At 50.0% G+C, this 25,814-nt stretch overlaps 1 protein-coding gene across 1 annotated transcript in view; it reads left to right on the top strand.

The window, feature by feature from the left end:
- The window catches only part of CPLX2 (complexin 2), an 81,770-nt gene that overhangs the window by 7,286 nt on the left and 48,670 nt on the right, over positions 1-25,814 (top strand). The window contains exon 2 of the mRNA XM_044229239.1: positions 4,522-4,599. The gene's annotated coding sequence lies outside the window, so the exon portion shown is untranslated. The remainder of the gene's footprint in view (positions 1-4,521; positions 4,600-25,814) is intronic.

Here is a 25,814-nt window from a genome sequence, read left to right as displayed (position 1 = left end):
GCAGCACCCAAAACTGGTCTACTTGCGACAAACTGAAAATAAGAAACGGGTCCTAGTAGGCACCTCAGGGACTCTCTGCCTTGGCTGAGGAGACAGAAGCCCAAGCAGGGACCACACAACCAGGAAGTAGGGCTTGGCACATAACCCCTGGCACTGCATACTCCCAGGCAGACCGAAGTTCAAAGTCATCCCTTATATGCGCTGGGACCCTGAGTTAGGTACATTGCATCCCGAGCCTCAGTTGCCCCATCTGTGACTCTGGGCTAAAAAGACTTAGTCCCCAGGATTCAAGAAGATAATATTTGAAATCCTCTAGCACCTGGCTACTCACAGTGTGGTCTCTGGGCCAGCAACATCAGCATCTCCTAGGAATACATTAGAAATGTCCAGTCTCAAATGCATCTCAGACCCACAGAATCAGAATCTGCATTTTAATGAGACATGTCCCATTCCCCCCCACAACACTTCCGCACCATCTCCCTGCAAGGGACTGACATGCAGGGAAAAGCCCGAGAAGCTGGTCAATTCTTGGCACTTTGAAGAGATGCTCAATAAATGAGAGAGCTGCCCCTTTGCCCACCAAACCCTGAGTGAGAGCCTGACTTTGGGCAAGAGGAAAAACCTGAGACACAGAGAGGAGATCTGAGGAGGCCACCTCATTAAATTTTAAACGGTCAAGTTTTAAAGCCAGGGAATCTGGCTGAGCTCCTTCTATACAAAAGCATATCGGCCCTCCTTTGTTCATCTGGAAAATGGGAATAATTGTAGCAAATACCTTACGTGGTTGCGGTGAAAATAAAATAACGTGAGTAAAACCTCAGTACAATGCTTGGCACATAGTAAGTGTTCAATAAAGGTTTGCTGCTGCTGTTTCTGGTGAGAAGGGAAGAGCACATTCAGTAAATGGTTACTGAGCACAGCCCCTGTGATGAAATAGGTTACGCTCACATAGCTCTTTGCCACTTATAAAGCACTTTCATGTATACCATTTCAACTGACTGTTCTCATACTCCCTGGGTGAGATGGCATGAAATACATTCATTTTACAAAGAGGAAAAAAAAAACCCTAGGCTCTGAGAGGTAGAGTGATTTGGCCAAGCAAAGCAGGACTTTTTAAAATTAATTTGAGAGAGAGAGAGAAAACATGAGTGGGAGTAGGGAGGAGCAGAAGGAGAGGGAGAGAGGGGGAGTGAAGCAGACTTCCCATTGAGCGCAGAGCCCCATGCAAAGCTCGATCTCATGACCCTGAGATCACGACCTGAGCAGAAACCAAGAGTTTCTTGGATGCTTACCTGACTTACCCAGGCGCCCTGCAAACTAGGATTTAAATTCCTAGAGTCTGACACTAAAATCCATACCAGCAACAGAGCATCCAACCAATAACCACGGGAAAAGGTCAAAAATTGGAATAAGGTAATATTAGACTCCAGAGATGGTGTTGTGCAACCTCCCTATTTTACAAAAGGGAAGACCTGAGGCCCAGGGAGGGGAAGAGACTTGTCCAAGGTCACTCAGACAAAGCCTCAGCCCTGGGTCAGAACCCAGCTCACAAGGCTGCGAGTCCAGACTCCTGTCCTGCATCCAGACCCATGTTCTGCATCTGATTGGCCAGACTCCACCTGATGAACCCAGGGCTGCAGGCTGCGGGTGGCCCAGGCTGGTTCTCTGAGCAGGTCTAGTAGACAGGAGGCATTCTAGCTCCACCTTCTTTTCCAGCCCAATCAGGAAGAGAGTGCAGAAGCTGGCGTTGCCAAGGTGAGGGCTGTGAGGTTGCTAGGACACAGTTTGGGAGCAGCCAGGTGGCAGAGGAGGGCTTTGCTGGGGCTGGAGCTGGGGCAGAGACTAGGACCTGCCACAGTGATCTTCTTGGCTGGGGGAGAACTCCAGCTCCACAGGGTGGCTCAGCCAATGGCTGAGCTGACCCTCAGGGACTCTCCATCGCCACGCATCACCCAGGTCAGGAGGCAGAGTCCGAATATCCCTCTACCCCCAACCTCATCAAGCACAGGTCCTGCTACCTAGCCTCCCACTTACCCCAGTCCTGCCCCTGCCCCTGGAAGGAGCTCAAAGCCAAGCCCTGCAATGGCTCTCCGTCATCCTCCAGCCTCAATGAAGCTCCTTATAACTGGCCCCAACAACCTCCCAGCTTCATCTTTCTGGTCAAGGGTCTGGCCCAACCACATTCCTCCAAGTGGGATCACGCTCCGTCCACAGCTTTGCAGATGCTGCTCCCTCTGCCTGCATAGCCCTTCCTTCTCCTCTGTCCTCTAAGCCTCAGCTCAAGGCTCATCTTCTCAGGGAAGCCCTCCCTGATGCCTCCGGGCAGAGAGGCATCTCTGACAAACATGCATTTCTGGGGGTGTCACACTGGATTTTAATTATCCTCTTTACTGTTGGGGTTCCCATTCGACTATGAGCTTTGTACATCTCACTCCTAGAGAGAGACTTAGTTTCCAACTGTGCAAAATCAAGCCTCCTCTGAGCATCCGTGCTGTCCTGTGTGTGATGGGGATGGTGACGCTGGCCTTGCCAGGCAGTGTGGACATGAGGGGCCCAGCACATCACAGATACCCCGGAAGTGCTGCTGTTGCCCCATAGCTTATATGAATGCCGCTGGTGCCCAGCCTAGCATACTCACTAACACGTGTGTGTGCGGTGTCCTCACGGCATGGGGGGAATAGTAACAGCCATGTAAGTGGGCTCCGAGTACTGTGGAGCCCCATTCAAGTGCATGTCATAATAATTCTGAGAGTTAGCACTCTGGAGTCCCGCCAGCCCCTAGACCTGAGTCATCCCAACACACTTGGCCCACCCATTGAACAAATGGCTTCCTTCACTGAACAAAAGTTTAAGTATCCGCTCCGTGCCGGGCAGCGTGCTAGCTGTGGACCCAGCAGTAGGTAGACGTTAAATACATAATTGCACCGGTGTTCTTCCCTGGCCTTCTTAAAGGTCAGCTTCCCCACTTGGGGCACAGATGGCCCTGCCTAAGGCCAGAGAGGCCACCTTTGGCTCCAAGGTACTCCCCGGGCAGTCAGCGGGCTTGCCAACTCTCCATCCCCACTTCCCCACGTAGACTGTCAGGGAACGGTAACATCTGCCCTCTTTCCAATCCAGTTGTTGGTTTTAAATTCAAATACTGTCAGCTCCCTGAGAGCTGGAGCAGGCTTGCCCTCTTCCCTGCGGCGTCCCCAGCATTTAGAACACGGCCGACACAGTTATTCAGCCACTGTTTACTTGTTCATTCACTCACCCAACAGAGATACTTATCAAGTCTTGCTAAGTGCCAGGCTCTGGGGAATTGGCCTATGCCTCGCTCAGCTCCGAGTCCAGTGGCAGGCCTGGGGTGGGAGGAGGTTGCAGGAGGAGTTAAGAGTGCCTTGGAGGCTCAGAGGCTGAGGGGTGAGGTGCCGTGATCCCAGGATGGTCCCAGAAGACTGCCAGTCCTAGGAAGGCGCTTAAGTCAGCAGATCGATTGGAAACGGTGTCTATCATCCAGGGCACTTCCTCCGTTCTCATCTCTGGAAAGGGGACACCAGAATGTCCCCTTCCTTGAGTGACAGCAGGACGGTGGTTACAGGGAAGAAAAACATGGAAGAGGTGGCACCAGCTTGGACGCGGGCGTGTGAGGTTGTGGGGCTTTGGTGTCCAGCCAGGAGAGGCCCTGACTACAGGGCTGGGGGGGGGGAGGCAGAGTGGGGACTGTGGGTTTTCATCTGGTTCACACTTGCCCCTGTGGGAAGCAGAGCAAATGACCTACCCTGTCTGCACCTGTGCTCTCCTCTGTTAAATGGGAGAAAATCAACCTCACTAACCCTAACTTTGTGAAGGCAAACCCAACAAACTTGTGGAGCATTGTTTAGTCAATAGAGGTTTACTGGGCAGCCACTTTCTTTCAGGACTTGTGCATGGCTCCAGAGACAAAGTCATAGAATGAGCCCTTGCCTTTTCAGGAATGCCTTGCACTTGCTAGGAGAAAGCAGGAGAAGGTAACTAAAATTTGAGGGGCCACAAGATAATAGACATCATCACAAATAGTCAACACAAACAACAACGGTTATAACAAGGCTTGTTATCATTAATCAGGGCTGAGATCGGGGCTGTTAGTAGCCTCATGTTACACATAAGGAAACTGAGGCTTGGGGAGACGACATGGATTTTCCCAAAGTCAGAATTCAAATCCAGGTATGAGTGACAGTAAACCATGCCCATCGATATGGGTCAGAAATCACATTTAAGCCAGAAAGCAGTATGGTCAGTGGTACCACACGAGCTTTGCCCACGCCAGCGGCCAAGAAGGTAGCTGGTATCAGGGGAGTGGGTGAGGTGGGGCTAGGGGTTGGGTCTGATGCAGGTAGGGTCCCTTGCTGCCCAGTCCCTTGCTAGAACCCCGAGGATCTGTGGTGGCCTCAGGAGAAGCAAGGGCATGTCCTCAGGTCCAGTGCCCTTTCAGGCCACTCCACTGAACTACCCCAGAAGTTGTCTCTCCTCACCTCCTGAACACCCTGTCTCCTCCTCCAGGAAGCTGTACATCCCTGGCGTACCTGCTCTGCTCATTGACTGAAGCTCCCTACATCTCAGCTCAGCCAAGAAGCAAAGGTAAGGGTACTGCCCAGGGTCATTCCCATGGGTGATGTTCTAGGCCCCCTCTGTTGGGGCCCTGTTGAAGGGGGTCATGAGGACAATCCCCCTCCGTGGGTCCCCAGAACACTCCTAAGTGGAGAGGAGGTGGATCAACTGGGCAATGTGGTGGAGTAGGTCCAGCTTGCATTGTCGGAGCCATTTACAGCAGAGAATCACTTTCTTGTGCATTAAACCTTAGGGGGTATTATGCCCAGTTTACAGATAAGGAAGCTGAAGCACAGAGTTGGGGAAGCACTTATAGCTGGCAGGTGGCTACGCCTGAATTCCAACCTACATTTTCTTGTCTATATCCCCATGTGGCTTGTGCATATTGTCTGTGCTTGGTACATACTTGATGAATGAATGTGTGAATTAATGAACTGTCCAAGATCAATGGCAGGGCAGAGCAGGGCTGGAACCCGGCTCTCCTGTCACCCCAGTTCCTATGTTCTTTCTGCTAACTGTGGTTTCCTGCACCGATGAGCTCAAGAGTACCCCCTCCCTGTAGCCCGACCCCAGGATCTCAAGCATCTCATGTGTGGTGTCCATTACCCCTCCTGCTGCAGACAGAAGGCTGAAGGTGGAGTGGTCGGCCTCAGTGGCCCACAAGCTTGGATCACACCCAGCGTCCCTTCATCCACATCGCCTTTTCCCCACCACCCACTACCAGTAATCCAATGTGCATAGTTGTAAACTTGTTTCTTTAAATAAACAGTCTCGAGTTTCATACCAAATAGTCTTTTAAGAGGAGGAACGTCTCCAGGCCACCTCGTATTTAGCATACAGTGAGCCACATATTTGCACAGAGAGAGTGTGTGTGGATATAGAGATCGCTCGATCGCTATAGATATCGTTGCTCATCCAGATGGGAGCTATTTATGACGCTGAGTCACTCGCAATGAATGCCACTGAGGGATTCCAGGCTGGGCTCTGCGCCCCGGCATCACAGACCTCATGGCTCTCTGCCTCATCCTCACTGTGCACAAATAAGAGAGACAGAAGGAGAGTGGTCCCCCATCTCAGTACAGGCACAGAAGGAGACATTTTGGCCACAGGAAATAGAGACTTTCTCATAATCAGGTTCTATTTGAAATCCTTATCCACCATCCAGAACACCACACCCTTACAAGACATCTAGTCCAATGCTTTCCTTGTACAGGAGGGAAAACTGGGACCCAGAGAGGGAAGGACCTTGCCCAGTGTCACACAGCAAATGAGTAACAGATGGGTCCTAGAGCTCAGATCTTTTGCTTGCTGCTTGGGGCTCTTTCCCCTTTCCTGGCCACTCTCTTCTGGTTTATCTCCAATGTCTTTGCATTTCGGCCCCTCCAGAGCTGCCTGTCCTCTGAGAACTTGGAGGTGTCGCTGAGCACTTCTTTCTCTGGGCTTCTCCAGGAGGGGAGCTGAGTCTGGTTTGGGTGTGTAATACCCCCTGTACTTACTGCAGGAAATGCACACATTGGACACTCAATGCTTGTGCCTTGGGTGTTACATAAGACCAAACTCAGCACCAATTCCTGGGGAACCCTAGTTCTTCATTTGAAAAAGCACCCATTTATCCCTACCCTCTCTTTTTTGTCTCTAAGCCAGTTCTCTATCCATGCAAAAATAGACTCCCTCCCACTCACCACCCACCTCTGCCCAATTCTATAATGAACCAATTTTATTAATAGGCTTTGGGATGGAAATTTGACAAAGACTTTTTGTGAAAGTCACCCTTTATCTCCCTATATAGTTCACTTCTCAAGAATTCTAATAAACTGGTCAGGTGAGATTTTGCTTTACATAAAATATTCATTAATCCACTCTTTCCTTCCATATGGAATGTATTTGTTTAAATATCCTTTATTATGGATTCTATCCAATTGTTCTAAGAGACAGTGGGATAAGATGGAAAGAACATGGGCTTTGGAATTAGGGTTGGGTTAAATTTTAACTGACCAGGTACTGGTTCTGTATCCCCACTGGTTGCTGGGGAAATTAAATGAGGTAATGTCTGTAAAGTGTCTAGCACATAGTAAGTGCTCAGTGCAAGTCTGTGAATACATGAATGACTCAGGACCCATATGAATCATATCCTAAAGGGTAAGGGACCAACTGACTTTGCATTCTGCAGTCTTAAAGTCATACAATCCCAGGAAGGCAGTTTAAGAAGTCTAGGGGAGTGGACCCCAGAAATTACACTGCTGGTTGGAATGTCTCCAGGCCAGAAAAGGAAGCTCTTTTCTCTAAGAGAAAGAGGTGGCTTTTTCTCCAAGAGAAAACTCCTTGAGAGTAAACATTATGTCTTATTAACTGTTGGATTCCCTCTCTCCTAGAACTAGAGCCTAGGTCAGGGTAAGCAAAAAGATACACAAGAAGTATGGATTGAGTTGAAATGAGTTGAGTTAAGCTGAGTAGAGTTGAGCTGAGTTGACTTGACTTGAGTTGACTCATTTTGAGTTTGCTAATAGACCCAGTTCTAGGACCTACCAAGGGAGAAGCTTCCGAGAACTCAAGGGGTTCTTGGGGAACCCCCAAGAGTGATATTCTGGAGACACTCAGATCAGTGATGTTCTGGAGAACTCAGTGCACTCCAAAGATGGGGGCATCTTGGAGAGAACCAAGGCTGTAGCCAGGGCTGAGGAAAAAGGGTAGAAATCTTGGCTTTTTTTGCGGGGGGGGGGTGGTACATCACAAGGTTGAATGTCTTTTAGAAATCTTTAAAACTTATTGGAACTCTCACAGGATCTTCCCATAATTTCAGAGTGACATATTTCTTCTCTTCATGGCAGAGAGGCTCCTTTTGGTGTACCCATTTCAGTGGGAGATCTCTAGGTTGGGGCAGGGGGCAGCCATAGGCAGCCTTGAGGGGGAGAAGGCAGGCTGAGGTCAGGAGCCAGTCAGAGGTCCATACTGCAGGTGGCAGCACAACTGTAAATTGGTCCTCCCGTTGGAGTGAGGGTTGGGAGGTCTCAGTAAGGTATGATTCCAAGTCCAGACTTAAATCAGACATTGGTTTTTGAAGGGAACAGTGACCCAGGAACCACAGTGGGGAGTCAGAGAAGACCTCTGTCACCCCTGGGGTCCCTTCACTGGTTCCATCTCAGGAGTTGCTCCATACAGGATGCAACCAGCCACCTAAAAGAGGCAGGAACTGAGGCGACAATGAGACTCGGGTGAACAGGGGCTCCTCCCACACTTACTGTATTTGGCTGTGTCTATCTGTCTTCCACACGGGCTTGGGAAGCCATCAAAGATACTACATCTATTCCTCTTGTGTCATCAAAAAATCTGGGTACAGGTTAGACATCAGTGTTTGATGAATGAATAATTAGGTCAGAGGAAGGCTTACAATGCCAGTGGAAGATTTCAAGATAGTAAGATGGAAAATTTCAAGATTTCAAAATGGCAAAGGTCCAAGGTAGAGATGCCCAGCCAGGAAAGATAACATAGACCCAGATGTTGCCCCTCAGGAGTTTGGCTCATGGGGAAAATGGAACTAAATGAACTTGAGAGATAGGGTCATTCAGATTAACATTCCTCAGAGTCCTGGGCTTCTGAGACAGGTTCTCAGGGGCCATCGTAGGATAGCTTGGGGCAAGAGAAGTTTCAAAAAAAAAATAAAAATAAAAGAACCTCTGCACCCAACAATCTCATTTAAATAATTTGTAAAAGCTCCAACTTTATCTGCTTTTTATATTGGATTTCCAAACACATATTCATTTTTAACAAATTCTTTGGATTTAAAAAAAAATCCATTTGGAAAGCACTAGTGTTGAAAGCCTTGGCATTTGGAGTTAGACTGTCTGGATTCAAATCTCGGCCCCAAGCCTTTCCGCCTGTGGGACTTCAGGAACGGAATCCTTTGAGCCTCCACGTTCTTACCTATAAACCATCCTCCCAGAAATGTGTGAGAATTAACTAAGGAGTTACAGTATCTCCCAAGGGCTGGTACATGGGTGATTGATGGTGTGCGCAGGATGATTTTAGGTGGTAGATGGATGAACACGTATTACTTTAATACCTCACAATCGATGCATGATAGAAAAATGTAACTGGCACACCAAACTCTCTGATTTATGGAGAAAATATGGCATTTCCTTTTAAAATAAAATGCTGAGCTTTTTAAAAGACAAATCAATTTGAAGAAAACTGCAAGGTAAATGAATAGCACTGATATGGCAGAAATCATGAAGGTGGTAGATGAATGACTAAAATGTGGGGAAAACTCAGATAATCTGAGTAAAATACCTATCATGTCTGTCACTTAAGAAGGGCTCTAAGGACTTCATTCTTGTATTCTCTCAATTCCCTGAGATGGCTGGACCTAGAACCAAGCTCATCCACCGGGACAAGCTAGGCCCCCAGGCCTGGTCAGCCTGGAATACGGTGAGGTCCGTACAAGTGGGGAGCCGTGGTCAAGGGCAAGTGGGCAGCCAGGTCAAGTCAGGACAGGCAGCTAGCCACAGGATCTGGAAACAGGTCAAGGCTACGGAAGCAATGCTTTCCCCAGAGTGGGCACCAACCATCACTAGTCCATGAGGCCATGTTAAGAATAATGCAGGCACAAGTTAAGTAGAACTGGGAGAGAGTTACCTCTTTTCCTGTTGATTATATTAAGGAAGAATTCTCAACTGGAAGTCAGCATCTTCTTAACGCCTCTGTAACACTTTCTGATCTTCCTTTTGGACAAAGAGCTTTCCAGCAACAGTATCTAGTTGAAATTAAATAACAATGTTGTATTTTCCATGTCCTTATTTTTACCATTACTTTCATTTATAGAATACGATGCAGGTTTCTTGCTTATGGGAATGATCTCATGTTCCCTTTAGAAATATACATATTAAAGATTAAAAAGTGAGTGTGTTCTTTTTGTTTGGTGTAAAGTACTGAGGAATAGTACAGGAGGATATATGCATGGGAAAAGATAAAGGTGGTCTTTACTGAGAGAAAAGCCAGTCTGGCAGAAGTACCACAAGGACTGCCACGCCCCAAAGCCCGTGCTGGGCCCACAGGCAAGATGTCTCCAAACTCATCCACAGCTTAGGTCAAGTCTCATCCTGGGGAGGCAAAGGAGTCCCCAACCTAAGGAGCCAGACTACTTGGACAGGTGACCCCAAGCCTCCAGGCTAAGCGAGGAGTCCAGGGATCACGACTGGCCCAGCAGCAGTCGGGATGGTCAAGGCTACCCCCAGAGGGTGTGTCTGGAAGAAATTCCAGTGCTCTGGTTTCTGGCGACGCTGGAACTGCAAAGGGTGACCCAGTGGCTCCAGAAGAGGGGAAGGAAGGAACTGAGGGTGAGGAAAAGGCAAAGCCTGTCTCTGCTGCCCGTGCAAGCTTGGCTCGGCATTCAGAGAAATCCAGTGTGAACCCAAATAGTTCACACCTCCCTTTGAGGAGGGCTGTGTATGGGTGTAGGTAGCAAACAACAGAAACCAAATCTGCCCCAATCAAACAGAAACAGAAGTTACTGAGAGGTTACCAGCCCCTAGAAGCCAAAGGAAGGCTGATGATCAAGCCCAGGAAAGGGCAAGAGCCACAACAGACCAGGGGACTGGTAGCAGAAACTGAGGGCAATTTTTCCAAGATCCCCCTGTGGGATGTATCAGCCACAACGTCTGTTCCTCCTTGTATCACTCTGCTTATGACCCACAGCCCCAGGAGGGGCATCAGCTGGCCTGGCTTGGGGCCTGTGTCCTCCTCTCAGCCAGCAGAGAGCATGAAGCTTCATCAGACTACCTCCAAGATTTGAATACTGAGGAAGGGGTGATTCTCAAAAAGAAAATCAAGGGACTGTTGCTAAAGCCAGGAGAAGTGGATTCTGGGCAACCAAAAGCAGTGAATGTCTACCACAAGGAGCCAAGGCAGGAGCAGGCAACATGGTCTGCTGGGGGACCTGGGGACCATGTCATCCCTGGGGCTTCCTTTCTCCCATACTGGCTGGACCAGAGTCACTGTCCTGATATAGGGACAGTAGTCAGCCATAGTCAAGACAGGAGGCCCTCAGACTTCCAGCAAGGGGCTCCCAGATTCTCTAATGAGCTGAGGGAGGGAGAAAGCTGGATAAGCCTGTTCCTTGGCCCCATATCTGAAAAGGATCTCTGGGTGGAGGAAGTCTACTAAGGATTACTCACTCAAGGGCTGCAAATCCCAACTGTCTGCAGGGCTGGCCAGAATCAAGCCCACAAAAGGGACTATGGTGATCTGTTTAAGGGAGCAGCCACTGCCGGCTCCAGACCATTGTTGCTACACAGACTCATGGTCTCAGTGTTTGTTGATCAATATCCTGATATTTTTTTTTTTAAGTAAATCCCCACATCCAGATTTTTTGTGAGACTCCTCCATTTTAAGTATGGTTAACTACCAGAAAAACAGTTCAGATATTCTGTTGACCAAATAATACAAACCACCAGTTTGTGACCCCTGAACTAACTTCTCTTCATCCACCACAACCCAGCAAAGAAATCACCTCCTCTGAGAAGCCTTCTGTGACTTGTCCCTCCTTCTGCCTTGCCACCCTTTCTTTGGATTCCCACAGACCCTCTCTTTCCTCCCATCATAGCACTGACACTCTGCATTATAAAAACTCAGCTGTTTCCATCTGCTCTTTAACTGTGCTTCCTAGAGGGTAAGGGTGCCCACCACGCCTTCCACCAATGCCCCGCCTAGAGCCTGACACATTCAAGGCACCCTGGCATCGATGGAAGGGGAGCTTAGGGGCTGCTGTTGTCAAGATGGCCAGGAATTAATCCAGAAACCTCTGACTTAATACAACAAAGGGGTGTGCCTCCCTCCCATGACATCTGCTGCGAAGCCAAGCAGTTCTTCTGGTAGCTTCCTTCCAAGTGGTGACTCAGAGACCCAGGTTGGCTGCACCATTAGGTGGCCAGGGAGGAGAGCGAGCAGAGGCCCCAACCACTCCAACACTTCAGCCTACACGTGGCATTTGTCAAGTCCCTTCACAGTGCCTTGGTCAGACCTGGTCCCGCGAGCTGTCTTCCTATAAGAGGCTAGAAACCTAGCTGGGGCCTATGGGAATCCCTGAGTCCATGTCTCTGCAGCACAGACCCTGGGCTGCAGCTAGTCGTACAGAGGAGCCCCGGGGTCCAAAAGATAGATAGACTCCAGCTGCTGGAGGAAGAAGCAGACAGGGCCCATCATTCATGGGAAGCCATGGGACTCTCCATGGTCAGCGCATGGAATCACCTCTTAATTTGTACATTTAACTCAAGACATCTGGGAAAATGGGAAGGGAGTGAGGAGAGATTTCCATTCACTTGAGCTTTCCACCTCTCCTTATTTTTCCAATCAGTAAACATTAGGAAATGAAAATCAAGTTGATGGAAAATAGAGGTCAAATGCCAATGAGCAAACCATTTAGAGTGAAATCGCCACCTGGCCTTTTAGCATCTCATCTGAGGTCCGTGATGACCTGGGAGGGACTGCAGCTGTTCACAGGGCCTGTCTCTTCTGTGATCAAATGCCAGTGCACTCAGAGATCCTGACCCTTGCTGTCAGGCTGGCCCAGAGCCTCAGCCAATGGCACATCCACGGTCCCCCACCCAAACCCTAATGCCTGGGCTGGGGGTGGGGGTGGCTCTGGGGCATTTGCCAGGACTTCATCATGAGTCCATGTTGCATGTTGCCATGCAACAGCAGATGTTCCCTCGGAATGGAATCACAGAATCTTAGAGATGCTCTAGAAAGAGCGCCATCTTGGAAGCCAGGAAGACCTGGGTTCAATTTTCTGTTCTTTCCTACTAACTCAAATTCCTAGCCAGACCCTTCACTCCTCTGAGCCTCAGTGTCCTCATCTCTAAAATAGACACAATGATAACACCTTCCTCCCAGACTGTGCAAAGTCTAGGAGATTACATATGTAAAGGGCCTGGTAACCTTTACATATGAGCCAGAACCTCAGCTGATGTCCTTTTCCTTCTTTTTCCCCATTGGGCTGGAAGGAGTAAGTCTAAACTCCCACCAGCAGCACCTCCAACTGTAGTCAGCCAGTTTCCACTTGCATGCTTCTGGTGACAAGAATCTCACCACTGCACACTCACCCCCCCAGCCCCAAGCATCCCACTCCACTTTCAGACCACTCCCATGGTGTTTGTGGTGAGAGGATCTGACATCCCCAGGGTCTAAGGTTTGAGGGAAAACTGCCTGGCCCACTTCTTCCCTCTGGCTGAGCAGTCACTGCCTTGGCCCCCAGGAGTTGTCTGGGGAACTGTGTGCAGTAAGAATGAAGAAATGAGGCATTCAGGGTAAGAGAAAATGTGTCCAGTTCTGGTTCTCAGAGAGAAGACAGAGAAACCCATCCCAGGGGAGATAGGATCACAACTGGAGACATTTATCCTGGAGAAGAGAAATCTCTGAGAGACTGTCACAAAACAGTGATGGAGGTCCAGCCTGATTAAATGAGGGGAGCACCAGAGAGGCACATAAGACCCCCAAGTGAGAATGTCTGTCCCTTCATTCATTCAGCAAACATTCAGTTTGTCTCCATGCCAGGCCCCATGCTGAGCACTGGGCACAGAGGGATTAATGAGCCACAGGCCCTCATCTTGCAGGAGTGGGGATGTAGGTCCATCTTTAGGGGATACTGTCAAATTTTTTTCCCCAAAATGGGAGTCCTGATTCACACTCTCTCTGGTACTATATGAAAGTTCTAGTACTTCCTTAGCCTCACCAATATTTGGCATTTTCTGTCCTTTCCACATTAGCCATTCTGGTGAGTACATACTGGTAAGAGTTATAATCTGCATTTCCCTGATGCCTAGTGAGGTTGCCCACGTTTTCATATGTTTACTGGAAATTTGGGCATCCTCTTTCCTAAAGTGCTTGTTCATGTCCCTGGAATTTGAGGAACAAGGTCTATGCTTCATTTTAGAAAGTCATCTTAGGCAGCCATATAAGGTGCTGGGGAGTATAGAAGCAGATTTTCTGGAACCCCTGGCTAACACCGATGGCAGCTCACTTAGGCACTGAGCTTTAGCTACTTTCTCTTTAAATTCTTACAGCCTCCTTGAGAGGTCACAATTGTTATCAACATCTCAAAGATGAGGTGATCAGGCTGAGAGGGGGAAATGACTTGCCCAAGGTCTCATAGTTAGAACAAATTGTAGAGCCCTAGCATGGAGCTATGTTCATTTCCTCAACAATCTTGGGCAGGAGCAGGAAGCCTAGTCCTGGAAAGGAAGAAAAGAGAAAGGAACAGATAGAAAGGTAGAGGGGTGCCTTGGTGGCTCAGTTGGTTAAGTGTCTGACTCTTGACTTGGGCTCAGGTCATGATCTCAGGGATTGAACCCCATGTCAGTCTCCACACTCAGTGCAGAATCTGCTCGAGATTCTCTCTCCTTCCCCTCCCTCTTCCTCTGCCCTGCCCATATTCTATCTTTCTCTCTCAAGTAAAATAAATCTTTAGAAAGAAAGAAAGGGAGGGAGGAAGAAATAGGGCGCCTGGGAGGCTCAGTTGGTTAAGCAATTGCCTTCAGCTCAGGTCATGATCCCAGAGTCCCTGGATCAAGTTCCACATGGGGTTCCCAGCTCGGCAGGGAGTCTGCTTCTCCCTCTGACGTTCTTACTTGAGCTTCTCTCAAATAAATAAATAAAATCTTAAAAAAAAAAAGGAATAGTTATAAGGACATCTATCTCACTATTTTACACAAGAGGAAACTTCCCCTCCCTTTCCTCTCTTCCTCCCTCCTCTTTCCCCTTTCCCTGCATCTCACCAAAAGCCTCAGCGGAGGTGAGCAGCCATCAGAAGCCTAGTGACCCCCAATTCCATTACCGTGTTGGATGCCCAATGATGTGAAGGGAGGAATTGGGCCAACCTGAGTTGCCTGACCTTGCCACCACTCACTCTGTGGCCCAGTAACAGTCACTTTACCTCCCTGGCCCTCGGCCTCTTCATCTGCCTCAACAGCCCCCTCCTCAGAGCCTTATGGAGAAAAGCCCACGAGCCAGCCTGGTGCCTGGCCCAAAGCCGCCCCTCGTGCAGTGAGCACGTGCTCCTTCCTTCCCTGGCTGCTTCCAGGACGGCTGCAGCTCCACATCCTGCCCCCAGCCCGGTACTTAGACTCTCGTCTCCCTGAGTGGCCTTCTGTCTCATGCAGCTACAGCAGCACCCCCTCCCCCTGCCCCATGGTCTCCTCCCCACCAGAGAGCAGGTGTGGCAGGGGCAGGAAGAGCCCCCTCCCCGGGGACCTCCCCGAAGCTGCCTGCGTGCTGGTAGCAAGCCAGGCAATTAGCCCCAGAAGGGCCTTTCTCTTCTCAAGAGCTCTCATCTCAGAGCCCAGACGCCTTTATTTTGGGAGCCTTGCCTGGTAAAGTGCTTTGTCAAGGCTACCTCCAAGCAACAGCCCCACCCCCACCGCACACACACCCCCCCTCCACTGCCATCCTGCCCGTTCTTCCATTCACTAATCCCTACAGCCTTTGGTGAGCCTTCCAGCAACCCTGCTAGGTGCCAGAAGACCCACAAGGTCCCTGTCCTCTTGGTGATCCCCATGAAGGGGGAGAGATGGATGAGAAGAAAGCAGATGGATAGAACACATCAGATCACTTCTGGGTGAGGCTCAGGACCATGGATGGTGAAGGCCAGAGCTGTGAGGGAGAGAGGGGCAGCTGGAGGACCACCCAGTCCCAAAACAGAGTGGAGCAACTCACAGGCCTGCTGCCTATAGGGCTGGGTCCAGAGAAGGACTCAGTCCTGACTTTGGGGTCCAAAGTCAGCTCCTGGAAGGAAGAGTCACAGCATGGCCACCACTGGTGGGGAGGTCCCAGGAGGTGGTATGAGAAGGTTCTAGGTGCCCCTGACCCCCAGCTAGCTTGTCCCCTCCCCCCCCCATTGTGGAACCCTGTCAGCTCCTTCAGGTCCAGCAGCTCTCACAACTGGCTTGTCTCTCCCACCTCCTGTGGCAAGGCGAGGGGTCACAGGGACTCATCCTTGACTCACCAGCGACTCTCCACCCATCCCATAGGGTTTATCCCTCCAACCCTCCCGGAATCTGGGCCAACCAAGTCCTTTCCAGATGGTTCCCTTACAAAAGACCAGAAGTAAGGTCATCTGCATCCCAGTCAAGGCTGGCAGGCCCTCCCAGATCTTCACACCCAGAACACTCTCTCCGACTCTCCTTCTCAGGCCTCCCCCGTCCCTCTGTCTTTCACTTCCTCACTGACTCATTCTCCCTTTCTCTGTGTGTCTCTCTCTGTCTCTGTGTCTCATCTCAACTTCCCTCTGTCTCCCTGTCACTCTGATTCACATCCTAAATGTACGTCTTATCGGGACATCAATTTACTTCAAATACTTATTTTTTTTTAAATGCATTGAACCCCTACTGGGTGGCAGGCAAGGGGCAAGGAGCTTGGGTCTAATCAAAGATGAGTAAAGCACATACCTCCCTGAAAGGGAGATGACTCATGCACTGACAGAAGTGAAATGGAGAGCTGAAAGTGACTGACGCTGTAAAACAGACATCGACAGGGCTGAAGGGCATCAAGGAGGGGCATTCCTGGGGGCTTCATGGAGGAGGTGACTTTTCAATCAGACCTTGAAACATGGTCATGTAATGGAACGTGCGTGGGCTGACTGTGGGGAGGAAGGTCCTCTCCTGTAGACCAGTTCTTCAGTGCCCGCTCCGCTCAAAGCTAAATCCTACTCTCTAGCATCCTTCTTGTTTAATCTCCAAAGTATTCTTAATAAAACATGGGCTTTGGTGTCTGACAGACCCGGGCTGCATCCCACTGACTCAACTCTCTGAGCTTTCATTTCACCATCTGTAAACAGACTCCTAGGGCTGTTGTGAAAATCAAATAAGACAAAGGATGTGCAAATGCTTTCCTATGGTTAATGAGACTCTTTACTGTTAATGAGGGTGCTTTCAACTGCAAGTGACAGAAACCTAACACAAAATGACTTAAAATAAAAAGAAAAGCCTGACGTTGCTGGCATCATGCACACCTGGATCCAGGGGTTCCAATGACGGCCTCAAGACTCTCTGTGTCTCTCGATTCTGCTCTCCATGACATTGGCATTGCTCTCAGGCAGGATCTACCCCTCAGGGAAGCAACACAGCAACTACCCTTCCCCAAGCTGAGCAAATCCAGTGGAAATTGGATTCCCCAACTCCAACGGTTCTAGCAAAGTTCTGGGGTTGAATTTTAGGAGACAGATCCCTAATCCATCCCTATAGCCAGGCCTGGGTCACGCGCCCACCCCTGGAGGTGGTAATAACGTGACCCTCCCACCCAATCCATAAGAACCATGAGTAGGAAAGAGGTAGGTGCTCCCGGAGAACTGCTGTTACACTGTTACAAAAAGGAACTGCCACTGGGTGTCAATCCCCTTGGGTAATGAAGAAAAGGAACACAGAGAAGAAGATTCTCTTTTTTACATTTCAGGTCCAAAAACATCTCCAATTTCTCTTCCAAAAAAAGTCTCTGATCCACCAAGGCTGGGTCGGGTACCCCCTTTTGCGCTTCTGCAGCATCTTACACTTCCCTTATCATCATTCTCATCACCTTTATTATCATCTTCTGTTTACCTGTCTGTCTCATTCAGTATTGGGAGGGCAAACACGGTGCCAGCTTGTGTGTTACTGTGCCTCCAAAGTTGAAAAATGCTAGACACTTAGGAAATGATGGATGGAAGGATGGATGAATGGATGGATGGATGGATGACTGGGTTGAATGGATGGATAATGAATGGATGATTAGATCGCTAGATGGATGGATGGATGAATGAATGAGTGGATGGATGGATGGATGGATAGATAATGGACAGATGGGTGGATAGACACTCTTGGAGAAAACTGATGAGATCAGTTTGAGACACGCTGAGCCTAGGCTGCCTGTGAACACACAAACAGAGCGAAGCCATAGAGAGGTGGACCTGGAGTTCAGGAGAGAGGTCTGGGCTGGAAACAGAGGTTTGGGAGCTATTAGCACAGAGACTGTAATGGAGGCCAGGGGAGAGAATCACGATCACCAAGGAGGGGGCCAAGTTGTATACCCAAGGTCACACATCATGGAAGTGACCCTTGAACCCTGTGCAGGGTCAAAGTCTGATCTCATTCCTTCATTCCAAGGCAACCTGGCCACTACCTGAGGTGGCAGAACACAGTTAAGGTCTCTCCCTTCTCTCCACCCTCCCCCTCCTCAAACCACTCAGCCAGAAGGGAGCAGCTGTCTGGGAGGACAGAGAGACAGATTATGTAAACTGTGATTGCCACCCACAGGAGGAGGAGGAGAGTGAATAGGTATTGAAATGCGTTTTCAATAATGCATGTCCTCCCCCGCAGAGGCCTGGGGCTTGGTTGCAGGGAGAAGAGCCTTAAAGGGACCAAGCTTCCCATCCCTAGTGGCAACACCCACAGTCCCCTGGTCACACAGGTCTTTTGTCCACAACTGGAAGGCTCCAAGGACATTGACCATGTGGCGGGGTGGGGGGGCGAAGTCAGGGGGCTGGTCTCCAACCTCTCTCCATCAAGGACATCTTTTTTTTCCCCCTCCTGGTCCCAGTGGATTTGAGTTTTTAAAGATTCTGTTTCCCAAACACACTGCATTTAAGTCATGATTAATTCATTTTCCCCATTTTTTATTAATCAAAGACACTTAACTGCCAGTCAGAGCTTTGATCAGCAAAAGGTAAGCCATGAGGTAATATCACTCCAACCCAAAGCTAAAAAATGTGACAACACCGTTAGCCAGGCCCATCTTGCTACTGGAAAACACCCTCTCTCCCTATCTCCCCACACATTACTGTCTTTGGAAGACTCCAGGTTGGGGAAGAGTGATCCTGCCCCCAATCTCATTTCCCAGAGAAGAAAACTGAGACCCAGAAAGGTGAATGGACCTGCCTGGGGTCACAGGATCAGTGGGATCTGAAGGGTGAGACCTGACCTCTCCAGTTTCAACAAACTTACAACTTGACACTGTGCTAAGTCATCCAAGGGATCGGAAAGTCCAGAACAGGGCAGGGAAAAAGTCATGGCAGCCAGTACCTTCACCGCAACCCAACTATGAGCCAGATGCAGTAGACGTGTTCTCCCGCTTCGTTCTCACACGAGGGCCATGACAGCTGGGACTGTCATTCCCTCAGAGCATATGAGGAAACTGAGCATCAGAGAGCCTTCATGGTTTACATAATCCCCTGGGCCAGAAAGTGGAGGATCAGGATTCCAGCAGGTTCTCATAGACTGACTTGTTTCACCATACTGGTCTGGCTAGAATTAAGGGAACATGGTCATTTAGACCAGATTTGAGGTTCTGCTCACCTCTTATGAGCTCTGTGAATTTGGCTAATGACCTCACCCCACAGAGCCTCCAGTCGCTCACCTGGGAAATGGGGATAGCACCTTGCTCCTTGAGTGGTCGTGGAACACAAGAAGAGAGAATGGGGTTCAAGCCCGCAGCCTAGAGCATGGCGATGGTATCCTTTCCCTCCCTTCACCCACTGCCTCGTTAAAAAGCCTATAAGCTGACAGGAGCCAGGCTAAGAGATTTGATGGCTTATGTTTGGGGAGATCTCCTGGGCTGGGGATTAGGAAAATATTGCCCTGTTCTCCCTCTGTTATTAATTATAGGGACTGTCCTCTTCTGGTCCAGTAATTCTAAGACAAGAGCCAAGGGTGGGATGAGGCTCCCTCCCTCCAGCAGGAAAGTGCTCTTGGTCATCACCATCTGCTTCCACATCTGTTTCTGTTGGCACTGGGACCAGGATACCTTGAAAATTCCCATCCCCCTCCTGGAAACCCCACTGATTTCTTCAAGGCAGCCTATGAAGGTGGAGTAGAAATCTCAGCTCCCAGCAGCAAGAGAGGGTGACCTCCTGGACTTGCCACAAGGTAGAGGTTGAATAGCTAACTGACTCTCTGCACACACAACCCCCAAGTGGTTTTAAAGGAATGAGTGCAAAACAAAAACAAAACAAAAACCCCATGGCAAGTGGGCAACTCCCTAGACAATGTATGATGTATTGGAGGTCCGTGAGGCACTTCCCCGAGTCAGGCACTAGGAACTCAGAATGACTGGGGTCTGGCTCTGCCCTCAAGCAGCTTCCAGCGCCTGGGGTAGAAATGGACACTAAAACAGCTTAGGACCACTGAGCAAGGTGGAGACTGTGGTGGAGAGATGTGCAGGGGGGCTGTGGGGCTCCAGGGGCAGGTGGGACTGATTGAGTGGGGAGAGAAGCATGAGGAAGCTTCACAGAAGAAGGACTTTTACTCTGAACCTGGTGAGAAAAGGTCTTTTCTGATAGTGGGACAGATGGAAAGACGGGCCCCTGCGATAGCACTTTAAGGAGGGTGAATGGACTGAATTTGGTGGCGGATTGGATATGTGGATGAGAGACTGTTAGGAATCTTCCAGGGATGGCACCTTGTTTTGGGGGGGGGGGGCCTTATCGGCCCCTCTACTCTCCATGGGTGAGAAGAGAGAAGGCACAGGTGTGAACCCTACCCTGGTGCCCAGAGAAGCCTGGAAGAGGGCGGGCTTCCTATTAGCGCTCTCTCGCGCTCTCAGAACCAAAGAGGAACTTTGCCTCTTGTACTCCGCTACCAGTTAACATACTTTCAGTCGCAAGTGAAAGAAACTCGACCCATGTAGCAAAAGGGACAATTTATTGGCATACATGATGAGTGGCTCAAGAATGACAGGTTTCCGCCACAGCTCAAGTGATGAGAGCAGATCTCAGTTTCTCTCCATGTCTTAGCTTTGCTTTCCCATGTTGGCTTCAGGTACAGGCAAGTTCTCTTCTCACTGTAACCCCTGAGGCGCCAGACTTAGATCCCACACGCTTAGCGACCTGCCACAAAAGGAGGCTTCCCCACAGCTCCCGCACAAGTTCCAGAACGAGTCTCCTTGGCCTCATTTGGGTTACCCACCCATCCCTGAGCCAATCACCGTAGCCAGAGGAATGGACTGCACTGATTGGTAAAAACGCTGGTCACGTGCCCCCTGTTGGAGCCCTGGGCTGGGGGTTCAGTACCACCTAAACCGCTTGAAAGGAGACAGGGAAGGAGCAGTTCTCCCAAAGGAAATTGGATGCTCTTGTTAAAAGAAAGGGAAATGGATGCTTGGAAGGCAAAACCACCAGCTATCCTCTCAACTTCTTTCCACAGCAGCTTGGGGCAGTCCAGAGCGGCCGCCATTGCTTCCAGCATTAGGCATCCCTGTCACGGTCCTAAACCCAATACTGCTCAGGGCGCCTGGGTGGCTCAGTCCTGAAGTGTCTGCCTTTGGTTCAGGTCATGATCCCAGGGTCATGGGATCCAGCCCCCCTGCAGAGAGTCTGCTTCTCCCTCTCCCACTCCCCCTGCTTGTGTTTCTTCTTTCATTGTCTCTCTCTCTTTCTCTCTCTCAAATAAATATATAAAATCTTAAAAAACAAACAAACAAACAAACAAACAAAAAAAAAACAGGATGGCTCAACACAGCTCTAAGGTCCAGGAGATGAATGAGCTCAGAGATGCACTTGACCTTTTGCACATTCAAAATAACAACCCAACTGACTAAACCAATTCATTTCTGTACTCATTCGCCTCCTGTGTGTCTTAGCCAGCTCTGGCTGCTGTGGGTGATAGAAAGACCCAGACTCTGCCCCAAGGGGTTCACAGTCAGTAGAATCTATTTTAGGTATAATTCTCTGATAATTTAGTAGAGTCAGACTTACGCTCAAAAAAAAAAAATACATTTCACTGCATCTTTTTTTCTGGCACTCAGACGCTTTTATTTGCTTTTAGATTAACTGCCTCACATGAAAATCACAAATTGAAAAGGCCGTTAAAATTCCCCTTCTACCTCCGAGTCAATTTTGCCTTCACTAATAAAAATTCCTAATTGTTATTAGAGATATTGAACACCCTCAATGAGGCAGTCTCTGGTGTTTTCATGATTTAGTCTTTGGAAGTCGATCTGAGTCCTGAGAAGGTATGGTGGTCCCTTCACCAACCAAGAGGGTGAGGCTCTGGGATCCATCATGTTAGCACAGGAAGCTGCAAAATTGGGGCTCCCGACAACGGATGACCGGGGGCATGTGACTGTATTGATGACTAGCTATCTGGGGAAGCAAGGCATATTGACCTGAGGAGCCGGAGGTTGGAGGAGGTTGGAGCAATTGGGGATAGATTTGCAATTCAGTGTGAAAAAGAAATATCCAAGAACCAGAGCTATTACACATGAATAACCTGCCACAGTAGGTGGTGAGCTCCTTTTCCCAGCAGGTGTGTAAGCAGGCACTCTTGGGTGGGAGATTGGGCCAAATGATTTCAGCCTCTTCCATCCAAGAGATACTTGAACTATAGGTTGTAATTCTGGCTCAGTTGCTCTCCTGCTGGGAGAACAAGTCACTGTCTTGCTTGGGTAAGCCCTGTCCCTCTCTGAGCCTCAGTGACCTAGATAACCCCAGAGCTCCCACCTTTTCTAAATGCCTCTCCTCGGACATTCACGCCCACCTCTGCACACTCAGACGATTTCTGTCCCATGCACATGTCAAGACTTCCATGCCTGAGTACAGCAGCCCAGCCAACCCTGAGGTGTGAGGCACCTTCTGTTCCTAGAGACACTGTGATTCATAGCCATGGGGATGCCTCCCCCATCTGACAGGTGGAGACAGTGAGTTCTAGGGAAAGAAACCAGCCGCGAAGACAAGATGCACCCACACGCACCTGACAGGGCCTCTCGGCCTGCGTCATCTCCCAGCCCTGGGAGGGGCCCTCAGTCCACAGATGATCTTGCGAACTGACTTTGCCTCGCCGGGTCAGGTGAAGGGCAGCAAAGGTGGATGCAGACACTGAGATCCAGAAGGTGGAATGTTTGCATCTTGCAGGTCCTTCATGAGTGGCCTTAAGACTTCTCTCGTCTGATTTCTACAACAGCCCTGCAAGGGGAGCATTCCCATCCCCAGCTTGTCAGGGATCTGAAGCTCAGAGAGACCTGAGGCCAGCCAGCAAATAAACAGCGGAGAGGACACTGGACCAGGCCCATCTGCCCACCCTGTGGGCCCTTGCCATGATGCTCAGAAGCCCATCTTCTGGAAGGTGGCATCAGCTCCTTCTAGGAAGTTCCCCTATTGCCAGGACAGTTGGCCAGAGCCAGACCAGACTCTCAAGTCCCTCTGTCAGTGTTTGCTGAAGGACAAAGAGGATGAGCTGGGCCTGGAGCTCCACCTGCCTTCTGAACCCTGCTGGGGCTTTCAGAGACAGACCACAGCACCTCCACTTTCATCTGGGCAGGGATGATGCCTTTAGGCCCTACCCAGGCTGACAAAGCACCTCCCACCACCTGTCCCCCCGAGACAGGAAAAACAGTGGTCCAACTCTACAGTTGAAGAAATGAGAGGCCACATCTTATGCCCAAAGGTACACAGTCAGTAAGTCACAGAACCAGGGACGAGGCTCAGACCTTTAACAACCTGAGGGGAACTGTCCAGAACACCCAGAGACTTAGCCCAGGGTCCGAGGCGACAGGCTTCACAGATGTAAGGTTCAGCCAGTGATGCTTATCAGCCCTGGATCCCACCAGCTGCCAGCTCCCCCATCCCAGAGCTGTCCCGACCATGAGAGCTGCTAAGCTAGTACCATGTCACTGCCTATGACCTCTCTTCCAACATACACACACACACACACACACACACACACACACACACACACCTGTATTGTGCTTTCTGGGGTTCTGAATGCAGAAATACAGAAGAGAGGCAATGTGGGCAGTGGAGGCCAAGAAAGAAGGACAATAAGGCAGAGCAGGCATGGCAATGCCTATGTAAACCAGGGCCCTCCTTACTCAGGGGGCCATGGGGGCTGGAGGAGGCCCACAGCCCAGCAGGAAAGAGATATATGTGCCTACCTTGTGTGGCTTAATTTTCACAACTCAAGAGAGAGAGGTAATTAGCCCCATTCTTCAGTTGAAAACACTGATGCTCAGAGACATTAAGCAACCTGTCCCAGGTTCCAAAGCCAGGGAGTGGCACAGCCCATGTATAAACCACTAAGTAGGTCATGCTGCCTCCAAAAGGTATGTGAGGCTCCCACCCAGGGCCGCTGAGCCAGCAGCGTTCCTCTGGGAGGGGAAGATTCAGCCATGAAGCAACCCCTGCCCACCGCCCACTTCCACCATCCAGCCACCTTAGGGACCATCCCCCAGCCGCAGGTGACATGGCCCAACCAGGGAGTCAGGGTGGCGCCCTTGGCCCCTTGGGGGGACCTGTGCACACAGCTCCACGGGCAGGCAAGGAACAAGTAAAACCCAATCTCTGGAGCCCTCATTCCCCAGAGCTTTCCTGGAAGCAGCAGGAAGCTATTTTTAAAAAGCAGCATCTGTGGGCAGGAAGCTGGAAGATGTGTTCCCAGCCCCATCCTCACCCCTGCAAGACCCAGGGTGGGCTTCACCCTGCTGAGCTCTCAGCCAAGAGGCCAAACAGCTACTCTGCCCAGCCCCAGCCTGGGAGAGAGGCCAGAGAGACAAGTCACTTGCCGGAGCAGGGATCTAGGTCTGCTTCAAATGCCCCCTACCACGGTGGCAGCTCCGCTCCCCAAAGGGAACGTGTGTGCTTGTGCTCACATGCCTGCAGTTATCCATGAGACTGTGTATCTACATGAGTACTGAGAAGTCCAGTCCTGTGTATCTATGGGGATGTGTGTACACAGTGCCCCGAGTGTCTCCATATCCTGTGCAGGTGTGACATGTGGGCACATGTGTTTTTCTGTGTCTCTGAAAGTCCGTATGTTGATGTGAATCCATGTGTGTGTGCAAGTGTATCTTGGTAAGCTGTGTGTGGGTGTGTGTACACAGGAGAGTTTACGTGTGTCTGTCGGTCTCTAAGAAATCCTGGAAATCAATGGATAGAACTTGAGAAGTAGGAGGAGCACCAGCCATCTCTTTTCTCCCCCAGCCTCGAGTCACAGAGAAGTCAAAGCTCAGAGAGGGAGGGGACTTCCCCAAGGCTAGGCAGTGGCTGAGAGAACTGGAAGCTAGTGTGCATCTTGGCTGTCCGAGCCCCTGTCTACCCACTCACCCCACACCAGCTCACTGCCAAGGTCAGCAGCTACAGCCTCCCTGCCACCCTTCCAGGAAGACCAACTGGGCGCATCATCTCCCAAGGGCTTTGAATTGGCTGTGGAGAAGGAAGAATTATCCAGGCACAAGCGCATCTGTTCTGGGCTGTGAGTCGAACATTCATTAGTTCAACAAACCTTTACTGCAGGGAAGAGCATGAGCAGGGCCTGCTAGTTGAGCCATGGAGATCTCAAGAGAGGCCAGACATGGTCCATGCCCTCAGGGAACCCACAGTCTGGTGGGAGGTCAGTCAGATAAACCAAAAACTCTGACATGAGGTTAAAAGTGCACAACAGAGGCATGAACTGCACGATCCTGAAGGGCACCTGCTTCTTCCCAAGACTAGTGAGAAGGTGACATTTGAATTGAGATTTAAGAGACAAGTAAGTATGTCAGACATTGACGTGAAAGAGAATTCCAAGCTGGGGCATGGCTTTCTCGTAAGGCACCTTATCCACTTCCTGATACCTTGTTCTAAAGAAATCCAGTCTTCCCTGGTCTTCCCATAACATGCTACTTAGTCTGCCTTTCATATCTGTTGTCTGTACTCCTGTTCTTTCCACTGTCTGGAATTTACTCATTCCTTCAGCAAATGTGTCTTAGAGGCCAAAATGGCACCTTGCCCCAAAAGTAGTACAGGAGGTACAGATGGCAATTGGGCACAGGCTCTGTCTGAGGGCTCGGGAGGGTAGGGTGTAATAGTCAGCCACCCACAGCTTCTGGTATTTCATGGGCCTGGCCCTGTGCTCAGTGCAGTGAGGAACAAGAAGACTGTGGGGAGGAGGAGGGAGCTCTTCAGCGCCTTGCTGTGCAGGTACCAGTCCTCACAATACAGAAAGGTGGGTCCTGATGGCCCTGTTTCTGGAAAAGAAAGTTGAGGCTCAGACAGGTGTGTAGGCCTCCAGAGTCTGGGTCTTACTGCAGGGCCAGGCTGCCGATCTGCGTGATCAGAAACATGGACTCAGAAACTGCCATTTTAGCTGTTCATTTGCCCATGGCTGAGTATTTACTGGGGTCCTAAGCATTGGGTTATGGTCCTTCTGGAAATGTCAGCTAAGCTGGGGGGCCCTAGGCAGCCGAAAGGCTCAAAGAAAGTAGGGTCCAACCTCCCCTCTCTAAGGAGCCAGTGTGGACCCAGCAGGTTTGAGTCTGAC

The sequence above is a fragment of the Neovison vison genome, chromosome 1, assembly GCF_020171115.1.
Source record: "Neovison vison isolate M4711 chromosome 1, ASM_NN_V1, whole genome shotgun sequence".
NCBI classification, from domain to species: Eukaryota; Metazoa; Chordata; class Mammalia; order Carnivora; family Mustelidae; genus Neogale; species Neogale vison.
This window is presented reverse-complemented; position numbering and strand designations above follow the sequence as displayed.